The sequence below is a fragment of the Pristis pectinata genome, chromosome 1 (genome assembly GCF_009764475.1).
Source record: "Pristis pectinata isolate sPriPec2 chromosome 1, sPriPec2.1.pri, whole genome shotgun sequence".
NCBI lineage: Eukaryota > Metazoa > Chordata > Chondrichthyes > Rhinopristiformes > Pristidae > Pristis > Pristis pectinata.
In genome coordinates, this window is record NC_067405.1 from 103,406,249 (window position 1) to 103,420,573 (window position 14,325).

The window sequence follows — 14,325 nt, forward strand, 5'->3', positions numbered from 1 at the left end:
CTGAAACCGACTCATTTAAACTATGTGCGTAGTGCGATAAAACGACTGTTTCTAACAATAAGTAAACAAGTCAACCACACATTTAAAATGAATCATTTATCAGGAACTGGTCACAAATTACACAGGCTTTGGTTTGTATTGATTTGTATGTTTATCTATTTTTGAAATATTTTACGTAATTACTTCCATAGTCATTGGCTTGTGTTAATACTACCGTATTGTTTTGAAACAAGCCTCTTATAATCGAAGGACCATGTCATAAATGTGTTTTAACTACTAATTATATTGGTAGCAGCACTGTTAAATATGACTGCGTTTAAAATATGAACAATATCGCTTGATTCTGGACGTACGATTTTAAAGCAGACCATTGAAATGTTAAGCATTTCATATGAACTTTCTATAAGTGAATAATAAGAAACGCCGCTTTAAAGTATACCCATCGTCTAAATCCAGAAACAATTAAAAAAGAGTACTTCTACTTGGAAAACTCGCAATTGTGCCAGTTGATAGTAAAATTGATGCCGTTTTCTGTGCTGTATTTGATGTTTGATCAGCAATTGGAAATCAGCATCATTTAAATTTAGTTCTGTTACTTTAAATACTTTGATTTTAGTGTTTAATTTAAACGCCAGTTAGTAATCTTTACCAAAATTTTGCTGATTTATAAATCGTTATTGTGATCATATTTTTTTCACCGGAACATTTATAAATAACTCTGGTGTCCTCCTGTAACATACTGAAGTAAAAAAAAGTTTAACATCGACTAGCTTAAATTTTAAATATCCAGTAATTAGCTCTGATATTTGTTCAGATCAAAATCAGAATATATAATTAAGAATATTCGACTGATAGCATGTTGGAAGTATTGCGGATTTTGTGATGATATCTTTTATGGTAATTTATTCATAATAGGATCTATGCACCCAGTCAGATGTACTGGGCACCGCAGATGCGCGCACACGCGCGCGCGTGATTCTCCTGGGCCGGTCCGACCTGAACAGTCCGAGCCCGCATGGGCAGCGCTGGTTGGAAGTACTGATATTTTCTTTCTGCTGACTCGCCGGCCCAATAGCCTGAGCTAATGCTGAGGGCGTCGTGTGAATGAACTAGAAAACACTCGACAGGTCGTGAATAATCGTTTTAATGAGTGTGTAAAGCATGCGACGGGGTGCAGAGAGCTGTCGGGTTAAACAAACAACTTGTACCCTGATGTAATCCGATTGTTAAAGTGCAAAGTGGTGTCATTCCAGTTTTCCGTTCCGTTGGTTAAAACCAAGGCTCCAACACGCGGGAGTCCAATTGTCCCAATTAAAGAAAAATAACAATATTTTCTTAACTTGAGTGTGATCTTGTTTAATGTTAGTCTGTGGTTTAGCCAAGCATCAAGTCAGACAAAAAGGTGATTTGTGATCGCACTACGGTCTTTAATCAAAGTCCAAATTAACACATAGTACACTTCCAATCCATAGACGGCAAGAAATTGATATTGTTTTAATCAAAAGAATGCGTATATTTAGTGTATTTTCTTTATCAAAGCAGTTGAGAGGGCTGTACAATGAAGATCCTCTGGCACCGGTGAAAAGCTTCAATAGGTATATTTGATATTTTATACCCAGACGAAGTACGCGGTGAGAGGTTTTCAAACATTCACAATAAGGAAAACCTTGCTTTGGAGGCTGACGGAGACACACTTCCACACAAATAAGTGCTTAAGTTCCACATAATCACGTGCTTCCAAAATGTAGCCCATGTGTGAAACTTCCGCAAAATTCCGGAGGTTTTGTTCACCATGATGTGGTTCATTTCGAGACAATAAGATCGAAATAAATACTTTCAATTAATTACAAGGATATACTCCCTAAATAAAATTAACCGATGCTTTTAAGCAATCCCTTTCGACACCACGTGTTTGTTGTAAATTGCCTTATGAGATATTGGTCAACTTTAAACTTTAAGATTGAAGAGAGGCGTGGCAGCCTTAGCGAGATTGTATACATGTTTTAGAACGTCATGTAACTATTAGAGAATTACGTTTAATGTTGGGAAAGGGGTAGTCTTTGCAAAGCATTTAATAATCTGTCGGCATCAGCGTTGAAACATTAGCGGTCTAAAACGTAACATGTTAAAAAAAACAAGTTTGCAGGACACTGGCTTGTGTAGATATTAAAAGAGTAATAGCAGTTATTATTATTTCACTATTTTTCATACTTCTTAACATTCTTTAGGAAGCAATCTGCATGCTTAGATATTCACGTACACTCAGTTAATTGCTATTAAATATATTTATTTTGACATACATAATTCAAAAATAATACAAATATTATATTGCCGAGTGAACAGATCAGACAGAATTCCAGTAATTATACAGTACCGTAAAATCAGTCCCAGGAAATTGAAGATTTACGCGGTGTAGACAGTCAGTGTTATGTAACTTGTTTGTTCTGACGTTTCCGAAAGGAAAGTATGAGTAAAGTGGTATAATTATAAGGGCTGATATTTCGGAATTATTTCAGTTCACATATCAAGATTACGGCGAGAAAAAAGGTAATATGCCTGCAAAGGCCAAAATCACGCTCATTTTTTAACAACACTCCCACCCAATATTGCGTATTAATCTGGCTGTTTGTTTTCTCTGGTTTGCCGTGTAAGTAAAATGCACTAACATATGTTTACGACAATACAGCTGTGCTTTAAGAAACGTTTGTCTTGCTGAAGTGAAAACAGGTTACAGAAACAAAAACATTTACAACGTCAGAAGCAGGCGGTGACAATTCTTAACACGTCAACAGCAACCCGCGAGTTTCAGAGGCAAAAGGAAAATGGAAGTGTTCCCGTCAGATTTCTGTGTGACTACAGGTTATGTAATTGAAAAGTGTTTCTCAAATCTAAACTTTAGAGGTAGGTCTCACGCCTGTTTACGGCATTAGAACAGCCGAATATTTAGACAACGGATTGCAGTACAAATACGCGACTCATGTTACCACCACCCCCGCCTTTATTGCTTTAAAATGAAGCCATTATTCGAATTCCAACAATTTGCAAATAACACCTCCATCCATGTAAACTTTAATGCTCTCTCATATTGTACGCGGATTAGCAAAAACAAATACAAGTGCTTAAGACCACATCAGGCTGCAGGAAATTACAAGTAAAAAGAAACGAAGGTGGTTATTCCTGGTGTCGGATGGGTGCGCCGGGAGTATCCAGCCACACAATTAGAGGACGTGAGGCGGCAGCCGAGCTCCGTTGCCGGGTTTGATGAATCCAACACTTATACTTCATCCGGCAGTCACAGCAGACGAATCTGTGAATCTAGGATCTTTCTAAAGTCATTGTACACGCCCAGAGGTATCTTCGCTCTCCCAGCAAAATTAAATATGTCCTTATACCTACACTGGCGCTGTGATGATTAGGTGCAATGCTTTCGCTTGAAGGATATGGAAGTCATTGTCCGAGATGGTGTCATAGAAGCGAACTTAAGACAACAAGAAATGTTGTCCATAGAAAGGGTGAATGTGATGAATGAAATGCTGGTCATAGTGCACGGAGAAAATGTGACATCTATAGCATAGAGTGCTCTCTTATACAATAAAAGCATGGTTCGGCGCCGTTACTTGTGGACGGTAAATAGCACCTCTCTGCCGGAGTAGGAATTGCTATTGTTAAACACGCTAAAGCAATTTTGTGTAAGATAAAGGAGAAAGGCCAGAGACATTCTTGAGATTGAATTTCTTTAAGTATTCCTTCTCGCAACAGTTCACTAGTTTTTGAAAATTACTGTATTAAAAGGAAACATTTTATCTAAAGTTCACAAGAGCAGCAGCTGAGGGTTTGCTGTCTCTTCGGTCCCATTTTTCCAGACTTTACTGTGTACAAGATGTATTAAGTGCCTTCCATATTTTTGATCTCGTTGTATAATAGCGAACTTTAACCTGAACTGAAGTAAAGATTGGATCCCGTTATCGAATTGACATAATCAATCTTATACACAAAAATACAAACGTCGATATCCATTTACTCACTTTTTTTCAGTGAGGAGTATTGTCAGTTCTTTTTTACCATTTAAAAAAATGTCGAAAATGTTTTAAGATAGTTTGCTACCAGCTCTGGGGGTAATCCGGCGATCTTCGAAGTACTGTTACAGTTTTGTGTAGCAGTTGCATTAACACATTTTGCATTAACTGCATTTTTTAAAAAATAACATATTCCTTGATAAAATATGCATTGCATCCCCATTTAAATTTGCTGAAATTAATCTTGCATTGTTAGGCGTTTCTTCAGATTTCTTTGTTGCTTCACCTAAAACAAGTGTAGCAATAATAACGTGATAATACAGTGTGTATCATATTTATTATTCGATAAACTGTAATTGTGTTACGCTAGTAGAAGTTGCCACCGAAAGTATTTTGGCTGGTAACAGTGTAAATTATTTAGCTCATCTTTTGAGATAGGAACACAGTATGGAAACAGGTCATTCGGCCCAACTCGTTCACGCCGACTCGCGATTCTCGTTCAAGTTAAAATTCTGCATTAGCACAGCCACTTTTTGTTAATAATTTCCATTTACTTACTTTACTATAAACAACGTGGTAACATTTTTGGAGTACGTTTCACGTAGGCAATATTTTAATTTCGGTAAACTGATGTGGATCAGTCACACTTTTCTCCCCGACTTAAAAAAAACACTTTGGGGGAACAAAACAAACTTTGTGAATGAAGTAATATGCTCTTCGACAACATGAATTTTCAATTGCACATAACGCTCTCGAAGTAGCCGTCGCTTATCTTTTTTAACACTATTGTTGACATTGATTGGATTGAGGTCTTTACCGCTTTTGGCATACCTCGGTTAACATAATCTTCACGACTGCTTCAATTTTTTTTTCACACAGAACATCAGCATACTAATATTTTAGCACATTTCATTGAGAGTCTTTCAAATTTATAATTTTACTTATCAAAACACAGTTTCTTGACGTTTGCTTTGAAATTAACTGGCATATAATAGTCCCCAATTAACTGAGAATGTAAAATAGAGGTCTTTCACCTCACTTCCCAATTGGTATGAAGGAAGCGTTCCACGACTCTTACCGTTAAGTTTGGCATTCATACAAAACACCTAATAACATTATAAAATATGTCACCTTGGTTGACGTTTCATTGCCCACACGTGATCAGTAATTGCTTTCAGGGATATTTTTAATCTGATTCTTCCGATGTAAACGTCAAAACCATTATATATTTATGTATATATGTTGTGTGAGTTTGTGAACACTGCATTTCTAGCTTAATGAACAAAATGTTTTTAAAAAGCCTTTGCGTGTTTGAACAAGAGGGGGCAAGACCTGGACATCATCAAGGTTCCCAAGTAAATACACTTACATCCAAATTTACTTTATATAATTAATTGTACAGTCTTCGCTGCATCTTGATATTTTCTAGTTGCAAGTGTTTTTCCCCCCAGGAACAAATAGAACAACAGGTACATTTACTGTCAGGCGATGGTGTTAACGCAGCTCAGCAGATCAAACAATAGCAAACTGTTGTTGGAAGTCTCCCCGTTGCTAACAAGTAGTGGAATAAGGGTAGGATTGTTTTTGTACTGAAACTCTATGACCATTATTTGAAGCATATTTACTGCAGTAGTTGAATCTATTTGGTGAAAAAAGCCTAATTTTGCAGTAATACTTTCAAAAAGCTTTCTTGAAAAATAATATTTTAAAATATGTCCTTACTTATGAGATGTTAAAATTCTTTGTTTTGCTCTAGGCACTTCAGTACAAAAAATCTAGACTGACACTCAGTGCAGCATGGTAGGAATACAGCACTGTTGGAAGTGCTATATTTCAGATCAGATGATAAATCACATTGACGTAGCAACAATTTTGAAGAAGAGCAAGGGAATTATCCCTGATGTCCTGGCCAATACCTATTGCTCAATTAACACTACTAAAATACATTATACAGACATTTTCACTTTGCTGCCTAGCATGTCCAAATTGGCTACCAGGTTTCCTACATTACAAGGTGACTACATTCCAAGAAGTACTTTATTAGCTATAAAGGATTTTGATGTGTCCTGAGATTGTGAAAGATATATCTTTGTTTTTCTTAATCAGGTTAAGGTAACATAATTAAATCTGACCAACATAACAAGACATTACTGCTCAGTCCTTGTTTAATAAAATAAGTGAATGCTTCATTCAAATGTAACATTGAGTCAGAATAGTAAAAGGCTAACCTTATGGCAGCACTCTAAAAAAAGTTTCCTTGTTAAATTTAAGAACACTTTTAAATCTGAGATAATTTTAAACCTCTTTCTCTGGCACGGATTTTGGATGAGTTAGAATAGTGCTCTTTTACCTTAGGAATCTGGGGTCTGATAAAGCTTAGACAGATGGGATGATTCATCTCCACAATTTGCTGCTTCTTCAAGGGTGTAACTGAAACAACTTTGAGCTGTATTAACCCGTTTTTTATTAGATTTAAGTTGACTGCACAAAACTGTCTGTAATTTGGCACCAATTGCAGCTGATTGAGCAGTCTCACTCACATTGGCCACGTAGATGATTTGATCTGTGGCAAATGAAAATGTCAGTGAAATACTCAGTAGGACAAGAAATACTTGGAGCCAGGCACAGAACATACAACGGTTCCTATTCCTCCAGAAATATAAGGTATCCAACAAAATGCTTCTCATTCTTCTTAATTTGAAATTTCAGTGGTTTTAAAATTAATAATATAAAGCAAAATTACTCATAGTTCAGTGACATAACAATATAGTATGAGTTGAACAGGCAATTTTTGTTTTATTTTCAATGCACATTTCTGCTCTGAAATACTGAACACTACATGGTATTCCATAATATATAAAGCAAACAAAATATTACTTAATTTAGATAGTACAAATAAAGAGGATGAGAAAGTCAATTTCATTTAAAAATGCACATTTTCTATACACAAGAAGGAAACTCTTTCCAATTTTATCAATGCACCTCTTTTTTCAAATACACACAAGATATAAAAAATTAATGGACGTATTTTCTTTTAATATGGATGATTACTAAATTCATAGTTTGAAACAAAATAATTTTCCAATCTTGTAATTTTTAAAGTAGCATTCTTGATGCTGAGAGATATCATAATGCAAAAACACAATGTTTAGTGCATTATTTTGACATGCATTATTATTTTATACCTCCACTACTGTTTTTAAGCATGCAGATTGACAAACAATGTTGTTTCAGATGTAATTGTGGTACCTGCAGAAGATATGGCACTCAATGTACAAAGTCAGGTGCTGTTGGGAGTTTCTAAAAAGCATATGAAATTGAAGTGCAGGTAAGGACAAGAACCAAAAGGTCTGTATTTTAGTCTTTTTTGATCAAATGATAGATTTGGTTATTCTGCCAAACAACTTGATTGTTTGGCCAATAAATGCTCATTGCTACATCAATATAATTTCATATTTTATATAAAAAGCTGGTATGGGTTTCAAAAGCAACACCACGCACGGTAATTTAAGTATATATTGTAGTGTTTGCTAATTACTTATGCGAGAATGTGTAGGCATCATTGAAAGATAGAGGATATTGAGTAAGTCAAAACCAACAATTACCTCATGCTTTAATTAACAATTTACTCCTTTTTTCTAGCACTGTGTCTTTGCATTCATACAATAAAACAATACCCTAGACCTATATTTACTAAAAATTGCATATTCACATTCTCCCTGCTTTGTGAATAAAGTGTGAGATCACACAAGCAAAGCTTTTAATGTGATTTATTAACATTGATCTAGAGTGTGATTAATTAAGAACACATGCACATTCAAGAATCTGCACATGCATAAAACTGCATGTACAATGCAAACAGATTAAGTATTCCCATTCAGACATCTGTAGTATTTGACCTGATTAACTTTTTTTTACCTATTGTTCTCGTGTTATTACAGTTGCAAAGTGCTTCAGGTACTGTTGAGTAAATCCATGTGAACAACTTACATTGTATAAGAGGGATATCCAACAATAATTACATATATGCTTTAGAAGTCATGCTTTTCAACATTTAGGGAATGGTGATTGTGATTTTTTTTAAAGGTAAAATTAAACAGTTGTTCTCATACTCAGTTTACACTGACACTGTATTGGCACAAACCTGTATAGAGAAATTGTCTAGCAAGGTCAATTTTTAAATGATGAGAGAATGAAAATGGGATGCATTTCCCTGTGTTTTGTTTGCTTTTTCTGTGCCTTATATTCCAACAACAGCCTGCATTTGAATAGTTCCTTCAATAGTTCCTTCAAGTGGCCAAAGGCATTTTATCAATCTAACAAAGAGAAAACACAGATTATATATTTATAATCCTTAACTAATTCTTAATACTCTGAGCAACCAGGAAGAATTGCATCAGATGCCATGTTATCTTCTGATTTTCCTCATTCTTTTGGGAGAACTATTTATTTAGGTCTTTAAATCAAAATACCCTTCATAAGAACATTGTGCTCCTCTGGAATAATCTTGAGGTTGGAACTCTCTAGCATGTAGAATTAAACCTTGATTACAATTCAACCATTGCACAAGACATATGTTAAATACATATGGAAAACGCTGGAGATAATTGCTAAGTGAGGCAGCATCTATGGAGATAGAAACAGAGTTGATGCTTTAAGTCTATGACCTTTCATCAGAACTGAGAAAACTTAGAAATCAAAGACTTGGTTTGGAGAAGCAAGGCTTTATGATATTTTTCCATGCTGTTTCTTCAAGTTTAAACATTACACTCGGTTTATCCTGTGCCCAGTGCAAATTCTGTTTAATTAATGCATAGCTATTTGATCAATTGAATTGCTCTTATCAGAATAGCATATATGGCATTGTAAATGATGACCTGAGGCATTTTATTGTGGCAGAAATAATCTTCATTGAAATAAACTTATCAATGGAGTTTATTCTGATGAAAGATTAGGGGCCTGAAAAGATAATTGTTTTTCTTTCCATAGATGCTGCCTGACCTACTGAGTGTCTCCAGACATCCTTGTTTTATTTCAGATTTCCAGCATCTACATTTTTTTGATTTAAAGAAGAACTGCTTGTGGAGTTCAAATGCATATCAGCACTTGGAATTTTACATTTTTGCTGAATCTTTATTAATTACTTGCTATCCAGTAATTACTGTTGGTAATTATTATTGGATGTGAAAGATAATCTTTCAACTAAAACTTTTCTTTAAGTATCTCATCATTATGAAGTTTTAATGAACTGTTATATATACGTAGTTGTTTCTTTTAACAGAATTATCATTTCCCTTCATGAAAATAAATGTTGATATCATTATATACCACTCTACCTTAATGTTTATTTTTCAAGCTACAAGGGAGTACTGTGCAGTACTTTAACAGGTTACATCATTTCTTTTTTTGCAACAAAGGTTCCAGCTAACAGAGAAGGAGACATTTATTTTCTATGGTACACTGCCTGCATATTATGATAGCGTTATGGCAGAAACCTCTCTAGCATTGTATAGATTTAAATAAATTGTCAGTCTCTTGGAAGTAATCTGATGAATTGTTGCAAAAGAAATAGCATTAAGTTTTCCAGTTGATCCCCCAATGAATTCCTCACCAATTCTCAAAATGCGAGTTGCCAAGACCAGAATTCCGAACACAGCAAATTTTGTGAAAAGGACGAACTTCAATGGTAGGAACAAAAACACAGGCAATTTGTATGAAAACATAAGATTAGTAAAAATGAAGCAAGACAAGTAATAAAAAGGCGAAAAGGAAAGGTAGACCTACTGCCTCATAGCTTCTGCCCCTGGGTTTGAACCTTGGGTGTTGTCTGTGTCAGGTTTGTACATTCTCGCTGTGACTGCATGGATTTCCCCTGGGTGCTCCAGTTTCCTCTCACATCCCAAGATATGTGGGTTGGTAGGTTAATTGGCTGTTGTAAATTCCCCCTAGTGTAGATGGCTGATAAGAGAATTGGTGTGTGTGTGTGTGTGTGTGTGTGTGTGTGTGTGTGTGTGTGTGTGTGTGTGTGTGTGTGTGTGTGTGTGTGTGTGTGTGTGGTGGGTGGAGCTAATGGTCATGTGAGAGAGAATATGTTAAAGAGTAATTGATGTGTTTGCTCTGAGAATTGGCATCAATTCTACGGGCTGAATGAGCTCCTTCTGCATTGAAATGGAACATCTGAGAAATATCTTCACCAAGTATACCTATGTAGATAGTGCCTGTGGTTGGCTATGATTCCATGTGCCCAGTTAGGCCTGACTGTAACATAAAGAGCTGGGAAGAAACATTGTTTAAGAGAGAGACCATCACTCAGAAGGAAGAAAGGGATAGATCAATTGAACACAGCTCATTCAAACCTGTCCAGTGCAAACTGTGTTTACTTCATAAGTAGTTGTTTAAATGACAGGGTTGGTCAAATTATTGGAAAGAATTCTGAATGACAGTACTAATGCTCATTTTGAAAGGCATAGATGAATGAAACACAACATGGAAAGATCTAATGATTAGATGTAGTACATTAGATGTCATCTAGATGGATTTTAGCAAGGTTTTGACACATACACGGCTGGAGGACTGGTCAGAAAAACAAAGGCCTCTGGATTTGAAGGAAACTGGAAAGGTCAATCCAAAATTTGCCCAGCGGCAAGTGCAAAGTGTAATGGTAGCTGAGTGTTTTTGTGACTGAACCGCAGTTCTGCCAGGCTCAGTGATAGGTCCTATTCTTTTCGTGGTTGTTGTAACTGAGTTAGACTTAAGTATTGGCATTAAGAGGAAGTTTATAAGGGAAAGAAAGTTGAAGATTGCACAGAGGTATCAATGGTCTGGTCAGATAGGTATTAAAGTGGCAGTCAAGGGAAGCAAAAAGACCAAGGTAATACCATTTTAATTTATTCATTTTTTGGGGTTTAAGGAGTCAGTAGCAAGGCTTGTGTTTAATGTCCATCCCCAATACATCTGGAGAAAGTGGTGGTGAGCAGTTGCCTTGAATTGCAGCAGTCCTACTGGTGAAGGTGCTCCCACAGGGCTCTTGGGCAAGAAGTTCCAGGATTCAGACCCAGTGACAATGATATATTTCCAGGTCAGGATGGTATGTGATTGGAGGGGAACCTGCAGATGGTGGTGTTACCTGCTGCCTTTACCCATCTTTGTGGTACAGTTGTGAATTTGGGAAATGGTTAGAGTAGCTAGGCAAGTGACAACAGTGCATTCTACAGCTAACACACATTGCAGGTGGTGGACGGAATAATGTTCAGGATTTTGAATGGGGTGCCAATCAGGCAGGCTGCTTTGTTCTAAATGGTATTGAGTTTCTCAAGTCTTATTGGAGCTGACCATATCCATGTAAGTACAAGGTATTCCATTACCCTCCTGACAGGCCTTGTAGATAATGGAAAGGCTTTGGGCTGTCATGAAGTGAGTCACCTATCACACCACAGGAAGAATATGACCTGCTCCTATAGCCACCTTATTTATGTGGCTGTTCCAATTGACTCTCCTATAGTGGGATATTGATGCTGGGGGAGCTCAGTTATGATCATGCCATTGAATGTCAAGGGCAGGTGGTTAGAGTTTTTCTTGTAAGAGATGGGTCACCACCTGTCATTACTGTTCTGCACATGTTAATCACGTGATACATTGTATAAGCAGTGCAGAGGGAAAGGAGGATCTTAGTGCAAATATCCACAGATCCATGAAGTTACTGGGACATGTAGATAAGATAGTCACTAAGGCAAGTGGGATTAGACCAGATATCCCCTCTTTAGCTGGAATTAACTCAATGGTCCAAGTAGCCTCCATCTGTGCTATAAATGTCTATGATCCTTTGAAGACATTAAGTTGCAACCAATCTGAACAAATTAGTGCGAGGTATCCAGTAGAGAAGCAGGCATCCAGAATTAAACAATGGTGTAGAAAAATAACTTCAAAGGAAGAGATAAATGGGTAACCATCAGGTTCTAAGAAGAATGATCAACTTTTATGGAATGTTTATGTAAAACGTTATTCATAAAATTATATATTGAGCTCACTCAGAAATAAAAATGTTCCCCTTTCCCCACAGCACATTCCAATGGGATAGTAAGTGATGGAAGTTGTTAATAGGGCTATTAATCAACACTAACATACCAACAATGTGCTCAAGGAAGCTGATTTTGCATTCCCCACTGCAAACATCCATCTCCTGACTTAACTGTAACCTTGGTCCAAAAATGGATAGAAGTGTTGAATTCCAAAGATGAATTGGGGGATGACTAACTTTGATAATAAAGCAGCACTTGAGTGAATATAGCACCACTTCTGATGAAGGACCTTCAACCTGAAACATTATCTGGTTTCTTTTTCCCTAGATGCTGCTTGACTGGCTGCATTCTTCCAGCATTTCTGATTTTGTTGTTGACTCAAGGAGCCCCAGAAAAGTGAAACCAGTCAGAATCTGAGGGTAATAATTCCACTGGCTAGAACTGTACCCAGCCTCATTAGCCACCTCTAAAACAACAAAACTGGAATGGAAGCAATTCATCTAATCCCAAGAGACTGCATAAGAAGCAGGAAGTAGATGGGGTACCCTTCATTTTCTTGGGTAAATGCAGTTCCAGTAATGCTCAAGTGTTTGACGTAATCATAAATTAGGCAGTACGCTTTATTGGTACGCCATCTACTAACTTAAATATTGATAACTCACTACCAGCCTTTCCATTATTGTGCATCGCGAGGACCGTCAACAAAAGGCACTGCACCCCTCACCAAAGTTTGTTGACAGCACCTCCCAATATTGCAAACTCTACACCTAAAAAACAAGGGCAGTACGTGCATGGGAACAACTGCTCTTATCTGGAAATATATTCCCAGTCCTTCATCGTCGCTGGATCAAAATCCTGGAACAACATGCCTCACAATACAGTAAGAGAACCTTCATTATAAGAACTACATCAGTTCAAGATCAGTACTTGAAAAATCAGAAAATTGCAGATTCTGCAAATATGACAAAGAAATAGAGTGCACTGACAATATCACACACCATCCTGATTCACAAAAGAACATAAGAACATAGAATCAGAAATAGGCCATTGGGCCCTTTATACCATTAAATAAGTTCCTGGCTGATCTTTTGCCTCAGTGCCACCTTCCCGCACTAATCTTATATCCCTTGATTCCCTTAATATCTAAAAATCTATCAAAACATCTTGAATATACTAAGCAATTGAGCCTCGACAATTCTCTTGGGTAAAGACTTCCAAAGACTCCTGGCTGAGAACAATTCTTTTCATCTCAGTCTTGGATGGCTGACCTCTTCCTCTGAGTTTATGACTCCCAGTTCCAGACAGCTGGGCCAGGGGAAACATTGACTCTGTCTCCAACCTGTCAAGTCCCAAAGAATTTTGTAAATCTCAAAGAGATCATCACTTATTCCCTTCAACTTGAGGGCGTAGGTCCTCTCTACTTAAACTTTTTTTCATATGATGAACTTGCTATCCCAGGAAGCAAGTTGGTTAAAATTAGTTGCACCCCCTCTGTCACAAATGTATCCTTCCTTAGGTATACAATAATTCATATGTGGTCTTACCAAAGTCCCAAATAATTGGAGCAAGACGTCTCTTACTCTGGTACTCAAATCCTCAAAATAAAGGCCAACATATTGTGTTCCCTTCACAATTCCTTGCTGTACCCATAAGCTAACATTCAATAATTGTGTGTGTAGACACCTGAGTCACCCTGACACCTCTCAGTCTCCCACCATTAAAAATAACTCTGCCTTTCTACTTTATCTATCAAAGTGGTAGACCTCACATATCTCCAAATGGAATTATATTACACCAGGTCAAAATTCTAGATCTTCCTACTTAACAGCACTCTGGGAATACCTTCACCTGAACCACCACAGCAGGCCAATACAGCAACATCTCATCACCTTCTCAAAGGCAATCTGGGGTGGTCATTAAATGAAAATCTTCATTGAGGCCAACAATCAATGAAATAAAGAATGAAAATCTTAATGGCACTTTCAATTAACCACCTTTCCAAGAGCTGCAGCAGTCTGGGCTGATTGGCTGATGGAAAAAGTGAGGGCACTAACAGAATGGCAATGGTGGGATTCACAAATGCAGTTATCCTGAAAGAAGACACTGCAACTCCCTCTGTAACTCTAGTGATCTGCTGGAAGGTAGATTATGGGACTAGTGTGACATTCTCAAAACTCCTTCTAAACTGGTATCAAAAACCATGATGGTAGCATTCTGAGCTTGGAGTGCAGAAAGCTGTACTTCCATTTCAACACTCCAGCAATGGATTGCTTCTGTTTCTGCTACATTTA